Below are 16,021 nucleotides of genomic sequence, written 5' to 3'. Positions count from 1 at the left end.
TAATGACTACACCTCTTGAATCCCCAGAGATAGGATCCGTGTTACTGCACTAAACCTTTCTTTCACTAGTGTTCAGAATAACACATCACAGTCTCCCCGCCCTTAGACTCTCTGTGGCTCGGTCTCCATGAAACTAGGTACTTGCAGGGATGAAGAACGCGAACGAGACAAGAGACAACTATGAAACAATTTTACGCTACACATATGGGACGTTATTCAAAGTACTTTCATCAACCCTTCAATAAATACATTGGGTTGCAAGGCCTTGCCTCAACCCATGACCTTACCGAACTACTCACACATGAAGATCGGATCAAACGAAGAAATCATTGAAGAACATATCATGAAGATTGATTCATAATATGTCTTACAATATAGATGCCGGATGTGGTACACGGTTACAAAGTATGGCTAGATGGTTGAGAACTATTCTGGTAATGAAGATGGTGGCTATGGAGATATAGATGGGAAAAGGCGGTGGCTAGGGTTGAGGAGATGGCTGCTGCGAAGATGACGATGTGGCGACATATTTCATTGCTCATTTGGCGTCGGGCCTTTTATAAAGGTTGATTAGGTGGATCAGAAGCCTCGGTTGGCATGCCATATGACCATCCATACGAGCGGAGATGGTCGTATGGAACATTGTCTTTTCTACTGGTTTCTCTGCACCTCCCACTTGATCTCTTCTATCTCCACTTTACTCCTTTCCATGTATTATCTTGATTTTGTCCATAAATAGCCCATTTCTTGTGGAAATAAAATAACGATTGCATGTTTAGAATCCTTTGCATTCATTAGTCATTAGTACTAATATCAGATCGAATATATCGGTTTAAACTCAGGTTAGATGAGTGTAAAAATATCAACTCATCAATGATCGCCAATGATGACATCACCTATGACTCCATGAGTGAAGATGAAATGGAAGAATTAGAGCACGTGGCCATGCATCATCAAGTCAATGAATATGAAGATGCTCAAGTGTATTGTGACAATGATTCGAGCCCCGCTCTTGTTCTCTCAAAGATCTTGACGCTCCAACAACAACAAGATGAATACCAATGTTGCCACATCTTCCACACAAAGTAGGACATCCAAGAAAGGTCCGTCAAGGTCATCATAGACGGCGAAAGTTGCCACGATTTGGCAAGTGAAGAACATTCCTCCAAGATACAATTAATGAAGAAAAGCACCCTCACCCATATAAAGTCCAATGGCTAAGCGACTCCGGCACCATACAAGTCTGGCATACAATTCAAGTTTACTTCAAGATGGGCGCTTACAAGGACACCATCGAGCATGACATTGTTCCTATGTCTGTGTGCTACCTCCTCTTGGGACGTGTTGGCAGTTCGACTGTGGAGTCATCCACAACGGAAGGACAACCCACTATAGCTTCAAGATGAAGGGCTAGGAGTACATTCTATGTCTAATGTCACCAAGTCAAGTTATGACCGACGATCAAGCATCACGTCATCATGGAGAGACTAGTGAGAGACAGAGCCACCAAAAAGAGAGTGAGCGCCACAAGCCAAATAAGAATCACTCCATGATGAACAACAAGAGAGACCTAGTGCTTTTAGCCACCAAAAGGGGCTTGAGGGATGTGAGTGAGAGCCCATCGAGTGTCCTTCACTTTGTACGCTTGTTAGGACCGAGAGTATATCGACGAGATGGGGGGGGGTGAATGGGAGATTCAAAAATTCTTTCGAATGTTTTGAAACCGAGCCCAATCACAACAGCGGAGTAATGTAAAGAAGGAAATGAGTTGAATCAATCTTCTTTGTCAGATGCATATACTTCGATGACGGCATTTATAACAGTACATGCTTGGGAAATCACAGGTTTAACTATGATGAGAGTAATGCAACATGCAAACAGGTGCAGTAGAATGCTACACAACATGATAAGCACAGAGAAATAATATGATGGTATGATATCACAGATGAACCGAGGAATATGATCGTGACAAATGAATACAAGTGGTGAGAATGAAACAAAATGAACGCAGTGATATGCAAAGCTGACAACAGAATGAAATGATCAGATAAATTATCGGCATAGAACACGAATAAAAACTGCTGAAGGAATTGCAGTGAAGTAGAATGAACCAGTGGTGCTCGATGGCGACAATCAGATTTGGTAGACCAGTTCACCCTTCTGCCAAAGGGCTATGTCTCGTTGGAGGGGATGTGACTTAACACGGAAGATAAACTCTCTTCACCCTATTCTCCTTCAATGCAGAGTTGATCCGACTCAGGTTGATTTCACTTGTGGTAGATCCTTGTCGGTGATCTCCAAAGCTTCGATCGACCTTCGCGAACGACAATCAATCTTGGTTGCTAAAAATCTAGCTCGGTGAAGATAACAACTCTTCAACACTCGAGCCAAAACCTATCTGTCTAGTGAGTGCGCAACTCACAGGAGTAATAGGTACAAGAACTCTCATTCAGAACTACTGTGATGCTAAACCACTGTCTAAGTTTGGGCTCTTGATTTTTCTATCAGTGGATCTTAAACTCAAATCACTCAGAGAGGGGTTGCTCAAATAAATCATCTCAGAAATCTCAAGTTGAGCAGCCAACGTACAATGTTGGAGTAGGGTGGCTATTTATAGCCGCAGCCTTCCCTGATGGGAAATAACCAAATTAGACATCGGGATCAGCCAATGGCCAAGCGACACGAGTCCAACGGTCATATTTGAGCACAATGGTAACATTGCTTGCGAAGCAAGGAATGCTAACTCCTCGGTCTGAGACAAATCTCTCACAGTGAAGAAGATCATAGTCTCTTGCTGACAAGTATTTGCTCGGAACACAAAGATATTTCTCTCGCAACTTTCATAGGTTTTGGCTAAGCGTCACAGCGGATCTAAGCTTCGAGAACCTATACCCCTCTTAATAATACGGAGGTCCTATGACTCAAATAAATGAAATAAGAACAACGAAATGAATAATACGTCTTCACTTTGTCTTCGACTTCCATTTGCTGCAGTCAATTTCTTCGGACGACGGTACCGAAGCAAAAGCATTGCTTCAACAGTAAATTCTCGAGGGGTCTATTTTCTTCACATCAATCTTCTCGACAATATGAATTCAACAAATATAGCTCGTGCTTCTCTGCAACGCAAATATACTTCAGTGAAGTTACTCAAACTCACCATCCGAGTCAGCATTTTCTTCGGTTGTGTATGAACTATTTCTCTCTATATGCACTAGCAAACAAAGCAGTCCATACCTGTTTCTGCCAACAATCTCCAAAACACAAGGTTGTCAGATATTGCACCAACAACTCTTGTGCAAAGATGAGGTCATGATGACTAATACTTCACAACACCTACCTCTTGTTTTGTCTAATTTGTTGCAGAAATTCACGGATATGTTCCCCAAGGAGCTACTTCCTCCTATTCACGGGATCGATCACCGCATCAACCTCATCTCCGGTGCGCCCCTACCAAACTGAGCACCCTACCTTGTCGACCTAGAGGAGACCAAAGAAATCCAAAGGCAAGTTGGCCACCTTCTTGCAAATGGGTACGTACGTGAGAGCCTTAGCCGTTATGCGGTTCCGGTTATCCTAGTGCCTAAGAAAGACGGTAGTTGGCATATATGCTCCGACTGTCGCCCCATAATTGCTATCACCTTTGTTAGGTATCGACACCCATTATACATATTTATGACATGCTAGATGAGCTAAGTGGTGCCACCATATTCTCTAAAATTGACCTTCAGGGTGGCTATTATGAAATCTGCATGCAAGAGGGTGATTAATGGAAAACTTCTTTTACAACCAATTTCGACCTTTATTATGATTGGCTAGTCATGCCTTTTGGTTTATCTCAAGCCACAAGTACCTTCAAGAGACTAATGCATTATCATAGGCTATTGTGTTGCTGTCTACTTTGGTGATATTCTCGGTTTTAGCAAAACCGTCAAGGACCATGTGAACCATCTGAGAGAAGTGTTGAAATGTTTAAGAAAATGGCAACCGTATGCGAACTTGGATAAGTGCACTTTTGGTGTAGATAAAGCTCGTTTTCTTAGGCTTTGTAGTCTCTTCTAAGGGTGTTGATGTGGATGAGTCTAAAATTTACACTATTAAAACTTGGCACCAACTAATAAATATCCCATATATCTATAATTTCTGAATTATTCATGCTATTTTTACATAAATTATATATGTGTGCACTTCTATATTATTTTCATGGACTAACTTATTAATCTAGTGCCTAGTGTCAATTCTTGTTTTCTGCATGTTCTTTTGTTTTGCAGAAAATACATAAGTAGGAACGTCCAAACACGATGAAAATTGAAGGAGATTTTGTATGGAGTATATGTGCTTTTTGGGAAAAAGAATCAACGCAAAATGGTGCCCGAGGGCCCCACAAGCCTTCGGGGTGCGCCCTACTGAAAGCGCAGGTTTACACTCAAAGGGGGTGAATGGGAGATTTTTAGAAATTTGTGAAACTCGGATAAATTTGACGAAGATCAGAGTGAAGGAATAGAAACGCGAGGTAACTAAATCATCAAGTAACAGAGAGCATGCATACAAGATACATACAGGTGAAGAACATCTAATCATACAAGCATACAAGCATGAGGAAGATGAACCCAGGAAATGAAAAATAGCATGATGAAAGCCTTTAGTTCAAATTCTTCACAAGGTAGATCACAAATTCTTCAGCAGCGGAAATACTTAAGGTAAAGAGTGAGGAATTTGAAACCAGGTAGGCTCGACGAAGACACAACGATTTGGTAGACCAGGTCTAGTTGTTGTATCAACTGCATGCCTGTTTGAGGCGGCTGAGATGAACTCATAGGACACTTAGTCCTCACCGTATTCCTCTTGAGCCAAGGTCACTCAGACCTCGCCCAGTCACTCATGGCAAGTCTTCAAGGTAGACTTCCAAAACCTCCACAGAATTGTTCACCGGCACACCACAATTCTCTTGGGTGCTCAGAACATGACGCCTAACCGTATGGAAGAATGACAGACTTCAAAGGTAACAGGCGTCGGATCACACAGATCAATCTCTCAAGTGACGCTCAATCACTTTAGCTCTGGTTGGGTTTCTTCTCACTTAGGTTTCTCTCAAAGTTGTCATAGGGAGGGTTGCTCTCAATGACAAGTGTCAAGTTCTCTCTAGAGCAGCCAACCAACAAGTGGTTGTGGGGGCAGTTATTTATAATCAGAGGCAACTCGACATGAATTGTCATAAATGTCCTTCTCAGACATGACCGTTGTTAGGATAAGGATCCACTCGACAGCTGGCACACGATGCAGAAACGGTTGAGAAATTGAACTCTCAATTTCTTCGGGGCATTCAGTTTCCTCACGATAGGCAGATCGCACTAGCAAAATCCTAACTCCTCTGTGTGACCAAATTCGTTAGCGACCAGATGAACTTCATGACTGTCGCTAGCAAAGTCGTCAGCTATTCCAGAGATTTCCAAAGGTTCACTCGAAGCAGCTTCTGTATGTATAGGTTTGAGCATCACTTTGGAAATGTGAACTATGATTCTCCTAGACCCCCCTTTAATAGTACGATTTTTCCTATGACTCAAAATAAGAAGAAGGGAACTATGGAAACAAAGTCTTCAAGATTCAAAGTCTTCACATCAATTTCTTCAAAGGCCATACCAAATTCTTCACCCTGAAGAAATACATTTTTCGTCTTCCATGGGTTAAACCAAATCTTCAGGGACTATAACACATGTGTACACTCACAAACACATTAGTCCCTCAAACCAATTGTCTTCAATATGCCAAAACCACTAACGGGGCACTTGATGCACTTACCTTCTCCCCTATTTTGGTGATTGATGACAATTTGGTTAAGTTTTCAATGGGAGTAAATAATGGAAGTGTAAGTATAGAGTATGAAGAAATTGGTTACAAGATATTGAGGAACTCCCCCTGAAGATGTGCATATGAAGAATTTGCTTTGGATTGCAAATGCACATGGTAGGTTCGAATTATGAAGATACCCCCCTATAACTCGGAATCCAATCATGCATGATCATCCAATCATGCATGATCATAAATATTGAAGAATTTGAGTGCTTGATGAAAATTGGTGTCTGACGAAATGCAGCATGCATGAGCATATATCATTGAGGATAAGCATATCAGATTAATGGTCATGATTGTCTTCACTGAGTGCTTGTATTTGGTCATCTTTCCAGACTCGCAAGCACCGCAAAGGTGATCTTTGACAAATGTGAGGCCCTCGATGCCAATGATGTGCTTCTTCTTGACGAGTGTGCTCAAATTCCTCATGCCAGCATGTCCAAGGCGTCGGTGCGAGAGCCAGCACTCTGGAGCTTTTGCCAGTAGACAGGTGGTAGGCTGAGGGCCTAATGAGAGATTTACAATATACAAATCACCTCTCCTAAAGCCTTCGAAGACTTTGGACTTGTCAGATTCCATTAGCACAATGCATCTTTATTTTCCAAAGATTACAATCATATCCAGATCACAAAGCATTGAGATAGACATGAGGTTGTATCCAAGGGACTCGACAAGCATCACCTTTTCCATGTGTTGATCCTTTGAGATATCAACCTTACCTAGACCCAATACCTTGCTTTTTTCCTTTGTCAGCGTAGGTGATATGCTTCAGATGAGAGGGAGTAAGGGGAGCATCGTTGAGGAGATTCCTATCACCAGTCATGTGATTTGTGCAACCACTGTCCAGGATTCATTCAGTGGATTTAGGTGTGTCATATTGTAGCAACATTAGTCTGACTTAAAAATTCATATACTTTAGAGTGAAGAATATGATGATCAATTTCGTCAATGAATTTCATCAACAGAATATAACTAGTACCATAAGGGATGTGTGAAATGAAAGGTTAATTTCATGATGATTAGCTTGCATACCAACAAGAATATATCAGCAAATTCATTAGCCATTTATTGTTGTCTGAAGACCTGACCCTGCAAAAGAGATTAGTTCTTCTTCTTAACCACCCACATTTGAATGGGTGGCTGAGAAGCAATGTAGCATAAAGCATTGATAGAGAACTTAGGCATTGAAGAATACGCATTTCTCATCACAGGGGGGGGGGGGTTATAGTACTCAAATGAATATGCAGAGAAATTCTTCGAGGATTTATGAACATAATGGTTCGAAGAATAATGCACATATTCAATAGATTGTTGTTTGCTTCCCTGCGAAGAAGAAGCATTAGTGCGACCATAAGTAGGTATGTGTCCATTTGTTGACTTTGGTCCATGTGAAGAACTTGCCTTGGGGTTTTTATTCTTCTTTGGTGGTGTCATGATGACATTCACCTGAAGATTTTGAAGAAGACTTTTGGGCACCTAGATTTTCTTCACTGGGGGACCGTTCCTCCAGTTAGTACCAACAAATCTAGCAAATACTTCACTATTCTGATTTTTGAACGGTTTGTAATTGGAGTCAAATGATTCATATGAAGAATGTGAAGTACCACAGTTGTAACCAGATAAAGCGGATGGATCAACTGGAGGTCCTTTTGTAGCAACCCATGTGGTTTTGGGATACTGCTCAGGTTTCCAATACGATCCATCAGCATTGAGCTTTCTCTCAAAAGCAATACACTCTTTCCTAGGGTTCCTGTTCAGAATCTGCTTCAAGAGCACATCACATCGAGTTTGGTGCCCTATGAGGCTTTTGTACATGCCTGTAACATAAAGTTCCTTCAATCATGCTTTTTTATCAGTAACACTTGTGGTCTCCTCAGATAAGGGGATTGAAACCACAGAGAAAGTTGAAGATATTGTAGTAGATGAAGCATTTGAACATTCAGCTGAAGAATTTGCATTTTCACGTTCAAGGCATTTTAAGCATGGTGCAACAATTTTTCCTGAGCGGTACTGATCTATTGAGCGAGTAATGAATTGTTCTCTTTCTGAAGATCATCATGAGATGCTCTCAGTTTCTCGAGATCTTGCTTCCTTTGAAGAAATTCATAGGACAGTGATACGTCCATTTTGCATCATGTTTTCCTACTGTTATTTATGATGTTTTTAGGCATAATAATGCTTTTTGGAGTAATTCTAATGCCTTTTCTCTCATAATATGCAAGGTACACACAAAGGGGAAGAGTTCCGGCAGCTGGAAATATGGACCTAGAAAAGCTACGTCAGGCTACCTATGCTGCACAACTCCAAACAAGCTGAAACTTCACAAAGAATTTTTATGAAATATATGAAGAATATTGGAGCCAATAAGTACCTGAGGGGGCCCACCAGGTGGGCACAACCCACCTGGGGGCGCCAGGGAGCCCAGGCGCGCCCTGGTGGGTTGTGCTCACCCAGGCCCACCTCCGGTGCCCATCTTCTGATATATAAGTCATTTTGACCTAGAAAAAATAAGGGGAGGACTTTCGGGACGGAGCGCCGCCGTCTCGAGGCGAAACTTGGGCAGGAGCACTTTTTCCCTCCGACGGAGCCGGGGGAACTTCCCTCCCGAGGGTGAAATCATTGTCATCATCATCACCAACAACACTCCCATCTTGGGGAGGACAATCTCCATCAACATTTTCAACAACACCATCTCATCTCAAACCCTAGTTCATATCTTGTGTTCAATCTTGTTACTGGAACTATAGATTGATGCTTGTGGGTGACTAGTAGTGTTGATTACATCTTGTCGTTGATTACTATATGGTTTATTTGGTGGAAGATTATATGTTCAGATCCATTATGCTATTTAATACCCCTCTGATCTTGAGCATGATTATCATCTGTGAGTAGCTACTTTTGTTCTTGAGGTCACGGGAGAAATCATGTTGCAAATAATCTGTGAACTTGATATGTCTTTGATATTTTCATAGTATATATGTTGTGATTCCCTTAGTGGTGTCATGTGAACGTCGACTACATGACACTTCACCATATTTGGGCCTAAGGGAATGCATTGTGGAGTAGTTATTAGATGATGGGTTTGCGAGAGCGACAGAAGCTTAAACCCTAGTTTATGCGATATTCCGTAAGAGACCGATTGGATCCAAAAGTTTAATGCTATGGTTAGAATTTATTCTTAATAATTTTCTCGTAGTTGCGGATGCTTGCGAGAGGGTTAATCATAAGTAGGAGTTTGTTCAAGTAAGAACATCACCTAAGCGCCGGTCCACCCACATATCAAATTATCAAAGTAGCGAACATGAATCGAACCAACATGATGAAAGTGACTAGATGAAATTCCCGTGTACCCTCAAGAACGCTTTGCTTACTATAAGAGACCGCTTTGGCCTATCCTTTTCCTGAAAAGGATTGGGCTACCTTGCTGCACTTTTGTTACTATTATCGTTACTTGCTTGTTACAAATTATCGTGCTACCAAACTACTCTGTTACTTACAATTTCAACACTTGCAAACATTACCTTGCTGAAAACTACTTGTCATTTCCTTCCGCTCCTCGTTGGGTTCGACACTCTTACTTATCGAAAAGAGCTACAATTGCTCCCATATACTTGTGGGTCATCAAGGCTATTTTCTGGCGCCGTTGCCGGGAGTGAAGCGCCTTTGGTAAGGAAACATTTATATAGTGTGCTGAAATTTACTGTCACTTGTTACTATGGAAAACAATCCTTTGAGGGGTTTGTTCGGGGTATCTTCACCTCGACCAGAACAACTATTAGCTAACCCTCAACCTACTGCACCTACCGAAAATATTGAATATGAAATTCCTCCGGGTATGATAGAACAACTGCTAGCTATTCCTTATGCAGGAGATGGAACCGAACATCCTCATATGCACTTGATACATGTGGAACATTTTTGTGGATTGTTTAAGCTTGCAGGTTTACCCAGAGATGAAGTTAAGAAGAAGGTTTTCCCTTTATCTTTGAAGGGAAAAGCATTGGCATGGTACAGGCTACGCGATGATATTGGATCTTGGAATTGGAATCGATTGAAATTGGAGTTCCACCAAAAATTGTATCCTATGCATCTAGTTCATCGTGATCGGAATTACATATATAATTTTTGGCCTTGTGAAGGGAAAGTATCGCTCTAGCTTGGGGGAGGCTTAAGTAAATGTTATATTCATTCCGCAATCATGAGCTCTCAAGAGAAATTATTATCCAGAATTTTTAGGCTCGGCTTACTCATAATGATCGATCCATGCTTGATACTTCTTGTGCTGTTCTTTTATAAAGAAGACTATTGAATTCCGGTGGGATCTTTTGGAAAGAATTAAACGCAACTCTAAAGATTGGGAACTTGATGAAGGTAAAGAGTTAGGTATTAAGCTTAAGTATGATTGTGTTAAATCTTTTATGGACTTTTCAAAAGTTTAGCACTAAATATGGACTTGACTCTGAGATAGTAGCTTCTTTTTGTGAATCATTTGCTACTCATGTTGATCTCCCTAAAGAGAAGTGGTTTAAATATCACCCACCTATTAAAGAAGAAATTAAAGAACCGGTACCAGCTAAAGAGGAAACCATAATTTATAATGTTGATCCAGTTGTCCCTACTGCTTATATTGAGAAACCACCTTTCCCTGTTAGGATAAAGGAACATGCTAATGTTTCAACTGTGGTCAACAAAAGTTATATTAGAACACCTAAACCTGATGAACAAATTAGAGTATATCCTAGTGTTGCTATGGTTAAGGATCTACTAGAAGAAAATGTAGATGGGCATGTTATTTACTTCTGTGAAGAAGCTGATTGCCAAACCCGATAAAAAGGATAAACATAGACCTGTTGTTGGCATGCCCGTTGTCTCAGTTAAAATAGGAGATCACTTTTATCATGGTTTATGTGGCATAGGAGCTAGCATGAGCGCTATTCCCTTTACCTTATATCAAGAAATTGAATGACATGGCACCCGCTGAGATAGAAGACATAGATGTTACCATTAAACTTGCTAATAGAGACACTATTTCACCAATTGGGATTGTTAGAGATGTTAAAGTCTTGTGGGGGAAAATAAAATACCCTACTGATTTTCTTGTTCTTGGTTCCCCACAAGATAACTTTTGTCCCATTATCTTTGGTAGACCTTTCTTGAACACCGTCAATGCTAAAATAGATTGTGAGAAACATACTGTCGGTGTTAGCTTTGGTGATGAGTCTCATGAATTTAATTTTTCCAAGTTTAGTAGAAAGCTTCATGAAAAAGAATTGCCTAGTAAGGATGAAATAATTGGACTTGCTTCTATTGCCGTGCCTCCTACTGATCCACTAGAACAATATTTGCTAGACCATGAAAATGATTTACATATGCATGAAAGAAATGAAATAGATAATATTTTGTTTGAACAACGTCCTCTGCTTAAACACAATTTGCCTATTGAAACTCTAGGAGGTCCTCCTCCACCTATAGGTGATCCTGTGTTTGAATTAAAACAATTGCCAGACACTTTGAAATATGCTTATCTTGATGAAAAGAAGATATATCCTATTATTATTAGTGCTAACCTTTCAGAACATGAAGAAGAAAGATTATTGAAAGTTCAAAGGAAGCACCGAGCTGCTATTGGATATACTCTTGATGATTTAAAGGACATTAGTCCCACTCTATGTAAACACAAGATTAATATGGAACCTGATGCTAAACCCGTTGTTGATCACCAACGTCGGTTAAATCCAAAGATGAAGGAAGTGGTAAGAACGGAAATCTTAAAACTTCTGGAAGCAGGTATAATCTATCCTATAGCTGATAGTATATAGGTAAGTCATGTTCATTGTGTCCCTAAGAAAGGAGGTATTACTGTTGTTCCTAATGATAAGAATGAACTTATTCCACAAAGAATTGTTACAGGCTATAGAATGGTAATTGATTTTAGAAAATTAAACAACGCAACTAGAAAAGATCATTACCCTCTGCCTTTTATCGATCAAATGCTAGAAAGATTATCTAAGCACACACATTTTTTCTTCCTTGATGGATATTATGGTTTTTCAAAAATACATGTTTCTCAACCGGATCAATAAAAGACCACTTTCACTTGTCCCTTTGGAACTTATGCTTATAGACGTATGCCTTTTGGTTTATGCTATGCACCTGCTACCTTCCAAAGATGTATGACTGCTATATTCTCTGACTTTTGTGAAAAGATTATTGAGGTTTTCATGGATGACTTCTCTGTTCATGGGAAGTCTTTTGATGATTGTTTAAGCAATCTTGATCGAGTTTTGCAGAGATGCGAGCAAACAGATCTTGTCTTGAATTGGGAGAAGTGCCACTTTATGGTTAATGAAGGTATTGTTTTGGGCCATAAAATTTCTGAAAGAGGTATTGAAGTAGACAAAGCTAAGGTTGATGCAATTGAGAAAATACCATGTCCTAAAGATATCAAAGGTATTCGTAGTTTCCTAGGTCATGCTGGTTTCTATAGGAGATTTATCAAAGGCTTTTCTAAAATTTCTAGGTCTCTTACAAATCTTTTGCAAAAGGATGTTCCTTTTGTTTTTTATGATGATTGTTTAGAAGCCTTCGAAACACTCAAGAAAGCCTTAATTTCTGCACCTGCTGTTCAACCACCTGATTGGAACTTGCCTTTTGAAATTATGTGTGATGCTAGTGATTATGTTGTTGGTGCTGTTCTAGGACAAAGAGTTGATAAGAAACTGAATGTTATTCATTATGCTAGTAAAACGCTAGACAGTGCTCAACAAAATTATGCTACTACTGAAAAAGAACTCCTAGCAGTGGTGTTTGCTTGTGATAAATTTAGATCTTACATTGTTGATTCAAAAGTAATTGTTCACACCGATCATGTTGCTATAAAATATCTTATGGAAAAGAAGCATGCTAAACCTAGACTTATTCGATGGGTTCTCTTGCTACAAGAATTTGATTTACATATCACTAATAGGAAAGGAGCTGAGAACCCCATAGCTGATAACTTGTCTAGGCTTGAAAATGTGCTTGATGACCCACTACCTATTGGTGATAGTTTTCCTGATGAGCAGTTAGCTGCAATAAATGTTGCTCACAACACTCCTTGGTATGCTGACTATGCTAATTACATTGTTGCTAAATATTTACCACCTAGCTTTACATACCAACAAAAGAAAAAAATTCTTCTACGATTTAAGACATTACTTTTGGGATGACCCACATATTTATAAAGAAGGAGTAGATGGTATTATTAGACGTTGTGTACCTGAGCTTGAACAGGGACAAATCCTACGGAAATGTCACTCTGAAGCTTATGGAGGGCATCATGCTAGAGACAGAACTGCTCACAAGGTATTGCAATCTGGATTTTATTGGCCTACTCTCTTCAAGGATGCCCGTAAGTTCGTCTTATCTTGTGATGAATGCCAAAGAATAGGTAATGTCGGTAAGTGTCAAGAAATGCCTATGAATTATTCACTTGTTGTTAAACCATTCACTGGTGCGCGTCGGTCCTAAACAAACGGTTTTTAACCCCTTTCCGCGATGGCCTTCGGAACAGTCGCCAAGTGAGTGTGTGCGATAGGGGGTCCTTCCCACACGACCCAGAAACCGTCAGGGATATGGAACAGTGATCCAAAGGCCTTCCAAAATGTAATCGTGTGCGATGCAGCACACACTAAATTCTTTCGCACGTGTGGTATCGGTGATTAAGCGTTTCTAATGACGCAGTGAAACCATACGGTCTGTCGTAATGAACCATTTGGGAAACCGTATGTAAGGCACACGGGCCAACATATGAACCGTGTGTGATTTGTGCCCTATCGCACACGAGTTTTCTGCGTAACCCATCTGCCATGCTAGACTCCATCGCACACGTTTTCCAACAATTACCGTCTGCGATAATGTTTTATCACAAACGGTTCAGGAGCCCCTTCGCACACATACAAGTGTTGCAGACCATTTGTGATTTGTTAGGTATCACCGACGGTTGCCGCAAGAGTGACGTGTGCTTTTCGTTTGGGATCCCACACGTTTCCTGAAAAGAATACGATTGGGATTATATTTTGCATTGGGCACGGTTTACTCCCAGTTCTCGTGTGCGATAACGCGATATCACAAACGGTTCTGAAGAACCTACGCACATGTAGTAGCGCCGCGAATCGTTTGCGATCTGTTGTGTATCACCGACGGTTCCAATACGATTGACGTATGCTTTCTGATGTGGATCGCACACACTCATTTAGTTGAACCGTGTGCGGAGCAATTGCCAGGTTAAAAAAATCCCATTTTGAATCGGCACGCAAAAAGCAAATTCGCCACAATATTCAATTGAACAAATAAACATAAATATCCCATTTTGAATCGGCACGCAAAAAGCAAATTCGCCACAATATTCAATTGAACAAATAGTGTCCACAGGAAGAATATTCATCAGATTTCGCAACAATTGCAATTGAACATATGGTAGCTAAATTCCAATGATTTGTCCACACATATATGCATTACATAATTAATCATAGTGTACGAAATACGAAGACCTCATCAGATGGAAAACAATGTATCCATGTGTTATATGTTTAGTGGCTAACTCTTACTCAATGTTTCAGGAGAAGGCATGCTGAAATCTTCATTATCACCAGTGGGATTGATGTAGCGATCCAGGAAGAAGTCGCTGATAAATCTCCTAACCATCAGCAATTCACCAGCCGGGAGCGGTTCAGGGGTCCTCGGTTTTAAGATGAGCTGCAGTATTTTTAAGATCAGAATGTGCCATATGAGTGGAGTAGAAGATATTAATTAAGATAGACTTACTGGTACTAATTCGCGAGGATCTTCACAACTATCAGCAGATTTGCAGATGGAGATCATGTGTCTGCAAACATAGTTCCACAAAGGTTGGTCCCTGCTTCTTGCCGAGGACACTGAAATTTTTTGTACAAAATTAGTCATGTATTTGTCCTGTTAGGAACAACCTAACCGGTGTTAGGTGTATTATTTTTTCTTTAGACAAAATAGAAAGAGGTTTATTTAGAAGCTTGAACATTTGACTAGCGTAAGGAAAGGTATTTGCAGACTGTTGGATAAATTTTCCGAAAAATAATGGATTTCGGTGTGTTACCGGAGAAACGATCTCGTGCTGCAGAGGTAGTTTCCTCTTGAACAGTTTCCATGTTTTAGTTTCCCACAATGCGAGCACACTGCAAATGATGATGAATTTTGACAACATCAATTATTGAACCAGATATGAATGCAAATTAATTTCAACATCATAGAATTCAATACCTATCCAAGAATTGCTGAAGATGCGTCAGATCCTGAGCGTTTGTTGACTCTCTGAGAGAATCGATGTAGTAAACTGTGTTCTTGTTTGGAACAATGAATACCAATATCCAGTGATTGCTACATATTAAGAAAGCCATGAACTTACGAATGATGTCGAAATCTGAAAGACAATCAGTGTATGCGTGATTGTTTACTTGACTTACCCTTCATGATATGGACAGAGAAATGATTATGCATGGGACGTGTTTTCGAAGATACGGATGACCGTGTTAACGGCCCAGTCCTGTCGGTCCTTTTCATGTAATGTTTTGCCATTTGCTAATGCAGGATCTATGAAATACACACTCTCACTTTGTCTTCTTTGCGCGTTCAATCCCCTGAGAGGAATAAAATGCAGTTAGCTGTTTATCATTTACAGCCTTGTATGGAGAAGTTGATCAGAGTTTGTTAAGTACTTACAAAATCACGCATCTAACAAGAGTGGCATCGAGCACGTTGAAGTTGAAGAAGAGATGTAATTCCTTTAATCTCACAATGAGGGAACCAGCATCGTGTCGGAAATGATCTCTGTTGTAGTGGACTAGCAAATGGTGATGACCTTCTGACATTTGATCCATGCAATATTCATGTAACTCGCGGCAACTGGAGCTGCACTCATCAAAGTGTTCGCCAACAAGAAATGGCTGGCCATGGACATAATTGTGTGCTTCAAGTATGTCTGCTTTTCTTTTAGCAAGCAAAAAATTATACTTGTTCATCATCCACGGCGTCAGAAATAATATTACTCCCCGATTCGAACAAGCTGCTGTTAATTTGGTTCTGGGCGATGAGTGCTTTAAGTAAGAGGCAATCATTCTCTTTCCTCTTCACTTTCCCATTGCGCTTCCTCGTGGTC

Source organism: Aegilops tauschii, chromosome 5 (assembly GCF_002575655.3).
Source record: "Aegilops tauschii subsp. strangulata cultivar AL8/78 chromosome 5, Aet v6.0, whole genome shotgun sequence".
NCBI lineage: Eukaryota > Viridiplantae > Streptophyta > Magnoliopsida > Poales > Poaceae > Aegilops > Aegilops tauschii.
Note: the sequence above shows the minus strand (reverse complement) of the source record.